At 38.7% G+C, this 16,340-nt stretch overlaps 1 long non-coding RNA gene across 1 annotated transcript in view; it reads left to right on the forward strand.

Annotated features, from left to right (window-relative positions):
- Positions 1-16,340, forward strand: part of LOC113744391 (uncharacterized) — an 89,765-nt gene that overhangs the window by 43,073 nt on the left and 30,352 nt on the right. The window contains exon 2 of the long non-coding RNA XR_003461478.1: positions 395-499. This is a non-coding gene — a long non-coding RNA (uncharacterized LOC113744391). The remainder of the gene's footprint in view (positions 1-394; positions 500-16,340) is intronic.

A 16,340-nucleotide genomic window follows, 5' to 3' on the forward strand; every position in this document is an offset into this window, starting at 1 on the left:
CAAAACCCCAAAAGTTTGAAGTCCCAGGGGCCGTGTTCCAAAGTTGAAATGAAAGTGGCCTATTAAAGTTATATTTCTTGTGCAATGTACAGTGGACATTTTGTCTTGATGGTGGTGTTAAAGGCAAGGACAAACTAACAATGTTGCTCAACCTGACCATGTTGGAAATAATTTCTAATCTTTCTAATACTGCTACACTCAAAGGTAGTGTAAAAAGCTGACCATCATAGAGTCATATCGTTTAAACAGCTTGGGATCAACTTGCACATTTTTGTTTTCTCATCTAGACAACATTCATGATGTTGAACTTGGTCGTATATAAGAAAAGTGCCACAAATGCTGTCGTTTTTTCACAAATGAAAAGCCTGTCTCCTAACCTCTACCTCCTCCGCAGGTGACCAATTACATCAAATGCAGCATTGGAATGGTGTGGATGAAGTGAGCTAGAAGTTATTCAACCATGTGACAAGCAGTTCTGAGTATTCTCCCCCCTTAACAGGTGAGAGTGTATCTTTTTGAATATGCTCCTGTGTCAAACCACCCATATCCGCAAGCTTAACTTTTCATCAGTGACACAATAGAAACATATTTTTTAAGTAGATGGGTTTGCCACTTACTTGTCCCTCCTCATAGCATCACTCCACCTTGTTTGGCCATATGTGTTTTTTCCCTAAGGGCCAAGAAACTGACAAAGATCATGGTGGCAAATGCTGATCACAAAATTCCCTTAGAAACCTACTATGTGCCACATCACCCAAAGTACATTATTTCTCTAAGATTAGCGGCCTTGGCCTGCTACTTGTTCCAAAAGTGCTCTGTGTAATTTTGACTATGTAAAATAGACTAGATCCCAGGACACACTGTGACAGCCAACTCTTCTGGGATCATTTAAATTACCAAGTCAATAACTATAATTAGGACTCATAAGTACACAGGATGTGATGAAACTGATGTGAACTGATCTATCCAAATCCCTTAGTGCAGGAAAAATATGGTTCTGAGCAGGTTATTTTAAATTATGCCCATGATGTGTCTGACTGTCAGATCATAATATAATTTTATGACTTCAGCAGTGAAGAATAACTCTTGTGGGACTATAAATTACTGGCCTATGTCTACTTGCATTTGCTATTCCCTAGCATCCAATAACAGCTCTTTCTTGTGCCTACTTTCTAATAAATCTTTGACTTGGTAACCATCGCATAGGGAGCCAGTTTGATACACAGAGCTCTCATCTGATTCTAAGTGCATTATACTTGAGCGACACTACCCTTGACATGATATGTATGAGACCTGCTTTTTAAAAAAAAAAAAAAAAAAAAAAGGATATGTGGGGCTGTTGGTTGAGGTTTTAGGGTAACAGTAGTGCATCATTGGCTGCTCTAAAATCCTGAAGTAATTGCAGAAGTTTTTCTCGTTTGTCAGTACTCTTGTGCGGCTGGCTTTTTAAAAAAAAATCTTTTTAGTCATAACCTTTTTTTTTTTTTTAAATCAAACCCTGTTTGTCGAAGTTATTGTCTTTCTTTTTCCTGACAGGAATTCTTACATGGCACAAGCTGTGGTTCGCTTACTCCTTGCTGGACTTCATCCAATTGATCTGACTGACCTCTCAATAATTATTGATCAGTTCTCAGTCCTCGTATCCCTCTATCAAAAATATATTCTTAACCATGGTGTGTTTTTGAGCCTGAGGTGGTGACGCAACCAGAGGCAAGGTCAAGTGCTGGTCCAGAGATAGGAAGAGGTGCCTGGATTATTAACAAGTCATGTTGGGCCCACTGAATCCAAAGAACCCCCTGATGTCCCTGTTTGAAACAATTTGACATTATTTACATTTTTATATATTTAGTTCTATAAATAATTACTGAAGTGGTATTTGAGACTGACCTGTCTGATTTTGATAGGAATCTGACAATAGAATTCACAAGAGTGAATAGTGGCAGTGACGGGAGACCATTAAATGTTCATCTAGGGCTTTTGCAGTTATCCATGTGCAAATGAAGGGCAACGATCATTTTGCCATTTGCAACACTTCCTTTTATTTCCATTTGTAATATATTGTTTCCCTTTGCTTCTGCTTTTGTAGAGAAGTTTATACCCCAGCAGAGCAGGGTCAAATACCACACTTCCTCTATTTTAAACTCTGTAGTTCTTAGGTCCCTCAGAGGTCAGCAAAGTCAAGACGATTGACCAACGGTTAAATCTGCATGTCAAAGTTCAATACATCGAGTGTATGAGAAGGGTCAACACAGATTTACTTCTCTTCCTCTGTGAATTAATTAATTAAGACTCCATTAATTGTAGTATGAAATATCTTATTATAGATGCTGGACATTAATGCTACACAACCTTGAACCTCAGTGTCCTTGTGGGGTCATTCAATATTATTCATAATATTCAGAACATATTTAGAGAAGTTTGTAGGGTGGGTTAATCCCCTGTATTTATGACTTTCTCTGTAGTGGAGCTTTGTTAAGCACAGAAACATGAATATTTTTGGTTATTGGAAATGCTCTCTGTAACCTGTACTTAGTTGAGCTTAATTGTTGGCTTGTTTGCAACCTGTTTGATTGTCTGACTCCACCATCTGCCTTGGTAGTAATGATGCCCATGTTCCCAGATCTCAGAAATAAATAAGACAAAATTAAGGAATTAATGGTACAATTTGTCCAAGTTGAGTTAACGACAAGGGGTAAATAACAGGTGTTTAAACCTATTGCTTTTAGCCTTTGTGTCTGTTGACATTTTCTCTTTGCAGACGTGCAAGTTTCTAATTATGTGAAAGGACCTTTTCAGTTATTTATTCTTCTTTGTTTTCTCAGCTGTGTGTTCAGCCAGCATGCCACTGTTGACAATTGTGTCACTTTGTTTGATGCTTTAAGAGCCTCCTTCATTCCTATTGTTTGTTGCTTTGCGAAACAATAGTGTCTATCAACATTAACATTCAAATCAGGGGTTTTATTATGATTATTGTCTATTTTAGGTGTCCTTCCCTATGTCATGTTCCAGTGGGAACTGATTACATATTCAACACGCAGAATCAGACTTAACGTTACACACCTGTGGCCCATTCATTCATCTGGCTAATTTGTGCTTTTGTATATCTAGTCGACGTTTCCTTCTGATTTATTTGTGTGGGGCTGTGATTAGGGTCGATTCAAGGTGTACATGTGTGATCTGTGCAGGACAACAGTACTAAAGGGTTAATTTGCATGCAAAGTGTGTCAGTGTGACCGTATATGCGTCTGTGTCCATATAAGCCAGCTAACATGAACTTTGTTCGTGTTGGCCTTCTGGTTCGAGCAGACTACAGCAATTTTCAGAGATCATCAGGTCCAGTGAGAGAAGAGAAGGAACAAAGGGCGAACTAGAGTTTTATTGACCAGTCAGAGTGTCAGGTTAAAGGCACAGGAAGTGACCTGAGGAGAGGTGTGTTATGTGGAGTCTCAACAACAGTTTCTGCTTTATACAATACAAGCACATTTGTGACTGCGCCACGCATATCTTAGCATTGTTCAGTAATGAATTATGAAAAGCCAAAGACAATATGAATATAAAGAAGCAAAGACTCATTAGAACTACTTATTTTCTTCTTGTTGTGAAGCACTTAGTATAGCTGGGTATATTCTTCTTTGCTGAGAAATGGGTTATATAAACATGATATATAAAGAAAACAATAATGATGATACTCTTTAGTCCTCCTTGTTCTGATATATTGCACACTGAATCATAGGTAGTGGATGTTTGAACTTGCCAAAACAAAGAGCAAACAGTGCAGACGAGGAAGATAGATGACTGTTTTTCTATTACCATTAAGTGAAGTTTCATTCTTGTTGTTCGAGAGGCCACATTTATAGTCCAGTCTTTTAAAAGCTTTAGAAAGCTGCACAAATCAATATTTGATATGAGCAATAGGTCAAATAACTTTGTGTAATGCCAAAGTGGTCATTCAGAGTGAACCCACGCAGTGGAGCTCCACGTGTCTCACTCAAAGTAAAAGGCATTTTCTTAGGACGTACAAGTTGAGCATGATATAAAAAATAAAAGGAGGGAAGATGGGGGAAAAAACTCAATCTGTGTGACAATTTATTTTAGCAACAAAATAAAATATTTTCAGGGATAAATTTTGTAACTGGAATTAACACCAAAACTTGGATTAGCTCTGTAATACAAACTTGGGTGCAACATAGCTGGGCCATATTCCTCTGAGGAGCTGGAGGGCTTAGCAAGGATCAATTTTACTTTTGAGATTACACTCCAAACAGTTGTGACGAAGACTTAAAGTGGATTAGGATCCAATTTTCGAATTCTTGCCACTTCATAATTATTACATTGGCAAATCTTAAGAGAGGTGCCATATCAGTAATGTTTTAATAGTCATGTTTGGGTTTTATTAGTGTAAAATGGGTAATACTATCAATGAGTGGTGTGGCATACTATAATCCGCTATAGTGACCAATTAATACATCTGGGAAACACCAGCAGCAACCTCAGTGGAAATATGAAATGAAGCCGCTGATGTGCCAAAAACTGCAATTCCTTGAACATCCACTTGAGGCTGACTACAAAGCAAATCAATATTCATTAAAAAATAAATGTGTTTACAGCCTGGTACAAAAACAGGTGCGGTCTCTATACAACCAACAACAACTAGGGGTGAATTATCCTAAGGCTTAAAGTTCCACATGATTGAGAGCATGGTTGTGTTGACTGACCATCAAAGGTGGCTTGTTTAAGCAACCAAGATTCATTCAGCTCACCTCAACTCTACTGTATGTCTCTATCCATTTTTGGATTAGTGGGGAGCCAGCAGAGACAGGACTACCAAGATGACACAGATCACAAATACTATGTGCATGTTTCATACAGTCCATGGAAAAAGGGGGTCCAACCACAGACCTGTATCGAAGAACAAGATTGTGTCTGACCAGTTGCCTTGGGCTTTAACTCTGGTTCAACTTTTAACTGGTGTAGAACACAATGGCGACCTATACGGGACAGGTTAGTTCAGATAATCGTATTAAAACATGGCCACATACTTGCATATACTTGCACATACACACATGCTCCCAGAACACCTCCAATTAAATTGGCGAGTTGAATATTAATGAAAATAAGATCCCAGTATAGCTTTCATTTAAACCGAGTCAGTCAAAATCCAGTTTTGTTATACAGGTTATCCTGGATTACCAGGCTCAGTGAAGCCCAAAGAAGGCTAGACTGTGTTAAACTCACTTACCTGTACAGGCCCCTGGTAGAGTCCTTTAGGCTGTAGTAGAACAGGACAGATTGAAGTAGTATCACAAAAAAGAGCTATGGAGGGGGATGTTTTAAAGATTCCATTGAATTGGCAGCTTTATTTCCTCACTGACATGTATTTCCTATTAAAACGGGTTTATGAGGAAGGTCAAACAAAGTAAGGCATCACTATAATCTGTAAAAGCAATAGGATATCAGATTAGACACAAAGATAAGAGGGATGAAAGTAAACATTTGTGATGGCTTTATTTGTTGGACTTCACATTGATGCCCACAAGTGACAGATGGTGTAGATCACCATTCACAGTTGCCAATGACAGAAGTTAAGTCCCTATTTTACTTGATCATCATTATTATGATTTTGATAATCACCAAGCTTTCCTTTCAAATCAAATATCCAATTCTAATTTTCTGATTCTAGGTCTCAAATTTTATCCCTTGTACATTACACTTACAAAAACTAGAGTATGTAAATTATGCAGCAACTTCTTTCTGTTGCACTTGGTGTAGCGATATCCCAGGACAAACAGCTGCGAGATGCTCCCCCTGTCATATTCGTTTCCACCAGGCTAGCAAAAGGAAGTAAAATCACACCATTCTCAGTTTCTTATGAAGTAATTTTAGAAACCCTTGAGTCGATCAAATATGGAGTACATCTCTATCAGTGGAGCAAGGCATCACAGGAATGAAAGAGTGGAGAAGGTATCATGGACGAGAGGGAGGGATTCATCATGGGAGTGAGGAAGGCAGCCTGCCAGGCTATTAAAACAAGCATTCCCAGAAAATCCCTTTCGCGAAAAATATCCTAGAACGCCTGCTAAGTTACAAGTATTTACTATGCTGTGTCTTTGCTGTAATGGCCTGGCTGGCTGGAGACTGTCAGCAACTGACAGAGTTGGTAAGGAATGCAAGTACATAATGAAGGGATAAATAAAGAATGCAAGTCATGACTCTATTATTCATACATGAGTAAGCGACTAGATGGATTGGATTGTCACAATTTGACATGGAAAATAATAAGTAAAACTAGGGTATTAGGGTATTTAATAAGAGACTGACAGTGAATTGTGTTTACTGAGCTTCTCCAAATACCATTGGAGAGATCTGCACATACACATGGAGATTAACATGAGGGAACTTGTGAACAGGAACATCAATATTAGATGATTCTGCAAAACCCAAAACTGTGCATGTTTTTTTTTTTATATTCTGTCTTTCTACATCTGCACTTGAGAGCCAAAGAATGCTTAAGATTACGGGAAGAACAAAGTTATTGGTAATGAAAAATCTAACATTATTTGCAGGTATGTGACAGGATGGCAGTTCTTTTTATGTGGATAATCTTCTGTGTTGACTCTTGACAAATGTACTTAGAATCACCGTCCTATTATGAAGAATATTATTTGAAGAACAATTAATTGTTTTGGGTTTTGCTAAACATATCTGGTGTTAATTAAACAGGCAAATGTTTTTCTGCATGTTCCACCATTAAACATTTCCGGAAATCGATTAACTTCTTTTCACACAGCAGGAGCAAGCACCACATTTTTGTTCCTTTTTGTTTACACTTCTCTTTAATAAGCTGGCAAAATAGTGATTAAATAATTCATCTTGACATGCTATTGCTCGTAAAGTCATTATCTTCAATAAGATAAGGCTAGGTCTTCCTAACAATGAGTACCTCTGTCATACCACTCCAGGTCAGTGGTTAAAGAGAGTAGATGATGAGAATGCTGCCATGAGCGGGGACCTCCAGAAGCATCCCAGTGGACTCTTTTTACACGCCTGGGCCGGTAGAACATCTAGCCCTTTAGTCTTTCAGTCAAAAGGTGTCAGCACTTACCACCTTAATATCTGTTCTGGTACACTGTAAAGAAAGTAATTCTTTTCTTAGAAATTCTCTTCTTAGAAAATGCTTTTGACTAAAATCAATTGTTATCAGGAAACAAAATCCTGAGGTTTGCGGTTTCAGCTACGCTGTGGATTAGTGTGGATTAACCAAACTTCTCTCTTAGGAATGATGTAACTAATTTGCGATAGCAAGCACGTATTAAGAGAAATGTAATGACTCCAAAATGAAAGGATCTGCAAAGCTGAAATGGGTTCACTGACAACATACATTGTACAATGTGTGGTGCATCCTGTAACTAGGTCAAGTTTGAACTTATGAGCAAATGCTGCACGTTGCTGATCTCTAAACAGTGCTTCAGTGTGTATGCACGTGTCTTGTTCAAAGAGAGCAGAGTACGTTTCAGAGACCACCGTCTAAAACGTGTGAAGATGATTAATACATCGGAATAGAAATGTCATAAGAAATGCATCAAGGGTATCCCCATGGAGTGTTTATCATCTTCAATGGTGCAACAGCAAGACATGTCTTTGTTGTCTTTGGTGAATGTAGTCTTAGAGATCTTTGCAGAATGTGTGTATTAAATGCAGAGCGATCCTACTGCTGTGGATTGAGTTATTATAAACAAGAAGTAAAGAGGAAAAAAACCCAACAACTTATGACTTTTTACAAAGGAAGTTCAATTTTATGTTGAAAGAAAACCTTTTGTGGTTTGGAACTCACCTGTCTCTGATAGGAAATGTTTTTCAAATGCTGTAATGCTAAATACATTATTGTTTTCAATGATCAGGTAATCTAAAATGCTTTCAAACTGAGAAAAAAAACATTTCTACTTCAATTGAGTGTTGGGATAGTGTCATATTTCATACAGCAAATTATATTTTTAATCCGATTCTTTTATGACTAAAGGAATTAGTATTTTCTGTGGGGAACATGGATATCTGTAGCAATTTAAGGGTAATCCACCCATTCTGGATATAAAACCTGTGAAATAAAAAAGCATGCTCGCTAAAACTTTACATACCCTTGCATGCCAGTTACATCAGGTGTGTTATAGGTTGCAAATATCCGTTCCCTTTGCAGTAAGCTATCGTTTTGATTGTGCTAAGACATGTGCTAAGCCAGCAGAGCTACTTTTGCACTATCTACAGTATCTTTAAATAATTGATGCTGATTCTGTGTGCGCAAAAATAAAAGTTAACAACTGCCTGAGAGCAAGCCGAAGCTTCTCTCTTAGAGGTAGGAGCCAGATAATGAGGGAAACAGCAGTGTACTGCGGTGAAACACTGCTCTGCTTCCTGAGGAAAGCACCTCAATGAGATAATGAACTCTGGAAGTGTGTGAGACTTTTTTTTACTAAGAACTACTAGTCATATCTTGGGCCTAGCCATGCTGAACATGTTTAATCCCCTACCACCATACAGTAAATCTGTTAGCACTTTCATTAACATATCAGCCTCCTTTTTTGGAATACTTTAGAGCATCAGTGAAGAGGGATGGATATAAACAGCTTGGGCTAATCCCAATACCCAGGACAACAAAAAATAATTAATTGTGCCTAATTTGCTGCTGTCTAAACAGAGATTGGATTTCGTTTAATGCTAAACAGGCCAGTCCAGGAAATAAACACATTCCTAATTTAAAACACTCCCCAAAGTGTTTCCTGCTTTTCTCTATGCTCTCCACAAGAAATATATGCAAATGACAGCATTTAGGTTTCACTCGCTGCACTGAGAGGAAATGTTGGAAGATCCCCGAGAGGGTTTCAAGTCTTAAGCGAGCCTGTTTCATTCTTTCTTTCTTTTTTTCTTTTCTTCAAAGCCCCCAACCCACCCTCTACCTCCGTAATGAACTTGTTTGGAGGGTAGAGATGTTTGAACGATTTATGAACTCTGTCACAGATCAGGCTGGACGATGGCCTGAGCCGTGCATCTGGCTTTCTGCTTTCTGTTTTTTTTTTTTTTTCTGCCCTTGTTCAATCAAATGAGAAATTTGTGAGTAAAGCCGGTTGGATGCTGAGAGGCTCACCAGCTGCTGCTGCTGCTGCTGCTGTTGTTGCTGCCTGTCTGAAAGCGAAAGGGTAAAAAAAAAAAAAAAAAAAGTCGAGAGCTTATCTTGAAACCTTCTGAGCTAAAGACAGAATAGATGATTGACAGAGGTAGAGCATGGATATCTGTCAGGATCCAGTTTATTTGCATCATCTCATCACAAAGGTATGTGATGTAATTTGACTGACACTTTAAATGGACCATTTTCCCATTTGACCCATTATGATGAAATATCTCACAAAGAATAATCTGAATGTACAGTATGCCGCCATAAACCATCCGAATACAAATTCTTAGAGGTGCTATGTGTCACACGTTTAAAGGGACACTATGCCAAGCTGTTGACAGCTGTTTGATTATAAGCAATCATTTACTCCTATGCGATAACCCCTCTCCGAATAAAAATAACTTATCATCCTCAAGTCACAGTAGTATTTCCTCTGTGATGCTAGGTGAACAGCCAGAGCTGGCTAGCTTGCTTAGTTTATATTCTAGAAGTATTGAACAGGAAAAGTGACTCGAATGTAGATTTGTAGATGTATTTTTCATGTACTGGCAAGTTCACAAATGTGTAGCTAGGGATGCCTGTAGTTTCGCCTTTAAAGAAGGTCTCTTTGAGGCATGTCAGCTCATCATAAGGGCTCCAAAAAAAAAAAGAAAAGATTGAGGACCAGTTTTTAACATTCTGAAAGAGACCACTGTTCATCACGGGTACGTCAACTTTTCCTTCTTTAATTACAGCCACTAAGAAAGAATTGCCTACAAGCAAAAATGGGTAAAGCATCAGAGCCTCCATGACCATATGACAGGGTATTATGTTTTTGCTGATAAAGGCTTTTGGGAGCTCCAGCCTATTCAAAACCCACTTGTGTTACCTCTTGTCTGTGGATTGCACAACGGAACCATGAAATTTGTGTGATATACATCTGCAGGTCCATTGATGATGCCTAAATAACATTTATCTCAATGCATAACAAATTCCAGATATATAGAAAATTTCAGATCGATTCAGAAAAAAGAACATGCTTTTTCTAGCATGCCCAATTTTGGAAGCCTTAAAAACTTCAGGTGCCCCACAATTCTTATTAATCATTAACAATAATAGGAGAGGCAACTACCAAAAGAGCACTGAAGTTGATACAAAGGTCGGTATGAAGACATAAAACTCTTATTTGTTGATTTTACCTACATAAATCATTCAACTAACTTTGACTGCGTATTTGAGAAACACTGAGTTAAGGTCATATAGAGGAATAAGCAGCCATCTCCCTCAAAATACATTTTTATGTTTTGCAAAATGCTTACACTTTGGAGGAGACATAATTTCTGCTTACATGGTGCTGAGTGTCATGGTGGTGCTAGCACTGTCACCTCACAGCAAGAAGGTTTGCATGTCTGTGTGGGTTCTCTCTGTGTTCTCCGTCTTCTTCCTACAATCCAAAGACATGTAGGTTAATACTCTAAATAGGTTTGAATGTGAGCGTGACTGATGGTTCGTCTCTGTGTGTCAGCCCTGTGATGAACTGGCGACCTGTCCAAGGCGTACCCTGCCCAATGTCAGCTCCAGCCCCCCCCACCACGACCTTGCAAAGTGGTTATAGATAATGAATGAACAGTGATTTATAACTGTTTTGGAAGACACTAACAAATGATGTCATCCTCTCGATAGGAGCATCAGCTCGAAAACACTTCTACATCTGCATTTTTCCTCAGGGCAAATACAAACAATATTTGTCATCTTTAATTTGGAGATCATTTTTTAAGACAGCGTGTTATGATTTCAGTTACGTGCATAAAGAAAGCTGGACTTTTGGACAGTCATTTGATCCTTTCCTTTTCAATTTTATTGATTTTTGACTGTGTGGGAGGTATTTTATCCACTTTTCATGAATATTTTCTCTCCTATGCCCCTGGTGCTTTGTGAAGATTTGTTTGCTCCTGATGACATTTTAGCAATACGCTCTTTGAATGAAGAAGAGGAAATAGAAACGCTGCTATCCCCTTCAAGCTCTGCAGGTACCTGCGCCAATTGACTGGGATTGAGGTGATTCTTTATTTGAGAAGAAAATATGGCAATGATCTCATTGTTGGATGAGAAAGATGAAACACACTGCTTCCACTATCAAGGGGAAAGGCTTTGAAAGAGGGGAAAGGATTTGAGAAACTTTTAATGATTAGGAGTGATGAAACACCAAGAGCGTTTGGTGGAAGGAGTCAAGGGTGGCTAACAAAACAGTGTTGAGAGAAAATGAAGTTATGTTCCATGGGGATTAAGCTGACAGATAGCAAAGGTAAAGACTGCCTCCTTTTCCAATCTGCCCGTGATATCAGGTTTGATCAGGAATAAGGCAGCAGAAGCCAAGTGCAAAAAACAGGACAGAGTCAAATACCGGACTGCCACTCAAGATTGAAGAGATTTCCAGAATCTGCAGTAGAATATAATACATTTAAGAAAGGAAATAGAGAAGCTAGAGACACTCTATCTTGTAGTTAACCTATAAGAAACCTGGCAATGCACTATCATGGTTAAAATGCATTACATATGTCTGGAAAATGTCAGGTGTTTGCATATGAATGCCGCAGTCATGTGAAAGATGCAAAGAGGGAGACGTGGTATCCATGGGTGAGGGGTAGAGGAAAAAAGAGGAAAAAAGATAACATGGTAACAAGACGCAGGGTTCTTATTCGGCTGAGAAGCGCAGATGAACTTGGGGGAAAATGACAGTGGCAGTAATTAGGAGAGTTAGTCATGCAAAGGCTGTTAAAAGAGCCGACCGCTAATACTGGATATGGAATAAAGGAGCACAAAGATCAAGAAAGCGGATAAAGGTAGTTTTAATACAGAGCCTCATGTCACTTTGGATTTTAATTTTATGGGATAACAAGGTAGGAAATTGTGGTTGTGGTTCAGGATCAAAAAGACTGTCCAGCCCAAGGATATTGAGGCTCTGCACCTTCCTGTAATAAAAAGACAATTGACTTTATTCAAGCAGAGGGTGTGAGGGTAAATCGGACTGTTGTGTTGAGTTTAATGTGCTCAGGTGGTTTAGAACTGAGCTGGAATTAAATATTGACCGGCAATTTTATGCACTGTCCAAATGGTGGCAGTAATGTAACATTCTGCAAACAATTTAACTGCAGAGAAACAGTAAGCCATGTGCTGGTTGCATCCTGAGCTGTGTCACCAGATGCTGTAATGCTCGGGCAGCATCTGTACATTAAACTGTTAATAGGGAATACAGTAAGTGACATCACCACCACATTTTTCATAAAGTGCTGTGTTAATTAGTGGGATGACGCATTTTCATGCGCCATATTTTGTACCTTTGCCGCCTTTTTTCAAAGTATGTATACACACACTCACACACACTGTACGTTACACACTGGACAGGAGGGGAAAAAATGAAAGAAACATTAACCTGCTAAAAGGCAAAAATGACCTGCAGGCCCCCTATTAATCCTTCCCATCTCTGTCCTGTCCTCTGGTGGAATATTATAAATATATATAACCCTCATTTTCTGTGTAGTCATTTGATTAAACACAAAGTCATTTCAAAATGTGCACCATGTAAGTAATTATGTAATGAAGCTTTTAAAACTAGATTTTGATAAAGGGCCTCTCTTCAGAGTAGGGCCATCTTGATTACCTGGTAATCAAAAAAAGACCAAACTTAATTGATATTTTTCATTTGGTGGCGCATATTCCTTATTCTCCCAAAGTTACACTTGAACCAATTACCACAAACCAACTGCCACACAACATTGTGCTTTTGGGGGGATCCAGGTGGTCTAGGGCCCCAAGGCAGTTTCCTACTTTGCCAGGTTGATAATCCAGCCATGTCCACAAGGCCATGTTTGTTTATTTTCCCCCACTTTTGGATGCTAGTTATCTGACTCTGTCTCTGCTCTGACTCTGTGGGAAAGATCTGTTTGCTCTTTTATGTGAGATTGAGTGATAACTGAGACACAGATTGTTTGTTGTGACCGGCCAACTTGACAAGGAGGAATAGTGGAACAACATTTCTGTGTTGCTTTTTCCTGATCTTTCACCCACGTCTCATAGTCTTCCTCAGCCAAAGGAGTTTTGTTCACTAAATGAATGCAGTCTTGACTTGATGCACAGTGATTATGAAAAGGATAAGTGCTGTGATGCCTGCGAGCTAATTCAGGCCGACACCTCAAGCCCACTGCATCTACAAACGTGACATGCCTCACACTTTGCAGTCATCGAATCGCAATCCAAATACACCTTCCCAATTTGGCGGTCTATTTAAACTGCAAAAAACTTCCCATCTCTCCCTTTGCTCTGCCAATGACATTGCTGTCCTGCATCAGCATCAACACCTCTCCAGGGGGTTTAAGAGTTGCTCATCATCACTTAATATCTCTATGTATACATATCTGTGGGGAGTGATGACGCCAAAGGCTAACTGCATTCTGCTACTGCAATTAAACATTCCAAACTCGAGTTCTCTGACTGAACTATTCCAGTCAAAGGTTAGTGTTTCTGTGTGTTTAATTGTTATCTAATAATGCAACAATTTACACATTATTTGTAAATGTTAATGTGCCAGCCTGATTTAAAATCACATTCAGTTTCATTGACAAAGACCTGATATTAAGTGATAGATAAAAATAGAACTTTGAAAATCCCAGTGGAAACTCTTCACCCTGGTACAACTCTGCCTTATATTGGTGAGCACTGATGCATACTCCTGGACCCTGCAGGTGGGTAAATGAAGCTCATATGTCTGTGTATTGCACACACACCCACCCACCCACACACACACACACACTGACAGCCCCTATCACTTAAGTTCACATCATGAACAGCTTGTTTTTTGTCTCTTGCGTACCGTCTTCTATTAAAAAAGTCTTTTCTGCAGGGAAGCTGTCACTTCAAACACGCCTCTCTGTAGAGTTAGCTCAGAGTATAAAAACTAAATTGAAAGGGACCAGTTTCATAGCGCACTAACTAAAAGAAACGACAAAATAAAAGCAGCCATTACATGTTCATATAGCCATGTGGTCCACCTTGTAAACCTGTCGCTGCAGTCTCCAATGTGTCAGCAAGAGCAGGGCGGTCACTCATCAATGGGCAGATATTTGAAAGAAATCTTTCAGAAGTTCTCTCCAGCAGCCACCACGCAGAGCTCCTGATGTGAAGCTTAATGGATTAAGCATCCAGCAAGAAATGGCTTCACTTGTGCTAGCCTGCTAGTTATCGACAGGGATACACATTATTGTTGCAATGAATACATCACATAATCTATGATTGGTATAGGGTCTTAGTCATGTATTAAAGAACTTTTAAAAAAAAAACCTTTTGCTTGTCCTTTTAATGATGATAGAATCACCTCAAATGATTCTGGTGTTGCTGTGTTGCCAGCTGTCTCCAAACTATATCAACTTGAACTAACAGTGAGCAAAAGTGGATATGGATATATAAAAGATTTGATGTGCAGGTGGTTCTGAGCCTGGTCTCTCTTGTTTACGTCCACTGGGCTGTTTCCATATAGCACACTGAACTAATCAAACCTATTCTCATCTGATAGTCTGACTTAGTTCAGAGAGGTCACTAAGCTTGCCATGTACCCTTGGCTCAAAACTCAAAATGTCCAAAGCTACCCTACTCTTCTATCTATACACATTTCAAATTTTCACATTTTCATTGGACAACAACAACATAATATAGGGAAGGATATAGCAAGGATATAGGGAAGGATATAGCAAAACAAATGTTAACACGAAGTACAGAGTATATCCATGTGCTCCTGTCTTTCCACACTCACTTTCAATTTGTTGCATCTTAAATAGCTCTGTTCCACTGAGTATAACCCAGAAAGAAAATAAAGAAAAGAGAGAAAAAAAAGAGCAAAAAACAGAAGGAGATAATTTAATTGAACTTGAAGGTCTTGACCTCACAAGATTTACTTTTTCCAGACTTTCAGCAGCATCTCTCAGGCCTCATTGGAATCCCAATGCTCAGATAAAAAAAAAAAAAAACTCAATGTGCACGCTGCCAGTGGTTTAATTTTTTTAACTTTGTTGTATTATACCCCTTAAAGACCCAGTAAAATAAAATCCTAATCCTAATCCCTATGTCCCTGTGCTAATTGTTCTGTCATGGCGTGTGTCGCAAAAGCAATTACAGTTTATATTTAAGTGTTAACAAAACAAAATCACACTCGTTTCTCTTCCTTTAAATGTTAAACGTGTTTCTAATGATTTATCCTGCACTCTGAGGCATACGCCAATGTGTCTCAAAGGAACATGTATTTTCTCAGTCTCGCACAAGGAGTTCATATTTGCATTCTGAGATATAATTCTTATTTCTAAAAAGAAACCTGGCTCAAATGTCTAAATGTGCCACCTCTCTTTTCATTGTTGTGTCAGTGAGGGTAACGCTGGAACACTATTACAATACCACGTTTGTCACATTTATTTAATTATCAACGACTTCCATCGTCAAGTTTGATCCCTCACACTGTGATGTTGCACTTATTCCAAAGCATTTGGACTTGAAATGAAATGCTGCAGATACAGGTTTCAGTGAGAGGGTCAGATAGAAACTCTTGTTTGTAGAACCTCGGTGATGGAGAGATTCCCTGATAGGCCAGTGCAGTTCAATAGCAAAGCAAGCAAAGCCACTCTTCAAACATGCCCTGCCTGACTGGATGTGTTAAAATCACTGCGCTGTAGTTATGTGGTCTGACAGATTGCTTTCTTTTCCACAGAGCAATTGATTTTCCTAAATCTCTATCTGGTCTTCATTCCTGCTTCTTTTTTGGACTGAATGCTAAACTATAGACAGTATTCACTCTTCCTACCAGTTTAAAAACAGTCGTGTTCATGACTACAGCTATAGATATGTTGAACTAAAACTACATGGAATTAATGGGAGATAAAGTTACTTAAAGGCATAGAAATTAATATTAGAGGTGTACATAAATCTGTCAATACCAGAAAGAGAGACATCGACTGTATGATAAATCAGCACACATGCACTAAAATAACCCCAACTTCAGTTTATTCATAGCACAAGTCTCTTCACACTTCACGGGTTAAAACACAAGTATTAAATGCACAATAACAACACACAATATAATGAGCACATTGGAAGCTGTGTGTGGATTTAGACAAAAGTTATGAGTGAAAGTAGTGAATAAAATGAAGACAATTGG

This window comes from Larimichthys crocea, chromosome XXII, assembly GCF_000972845.2.
Source record: "Larimichthys crocea isolate SSNF chromosome XXII, L_crocea_2.0, whole genome shotgun sequence".
In the NCBI taxonomy this organism is placed as follows: domain Eukaryota; kingdom Metazoa; phylum Chordata; class Actinopteri; family Sciaenidae; genus Larimichthys; species Larimichthys crocea.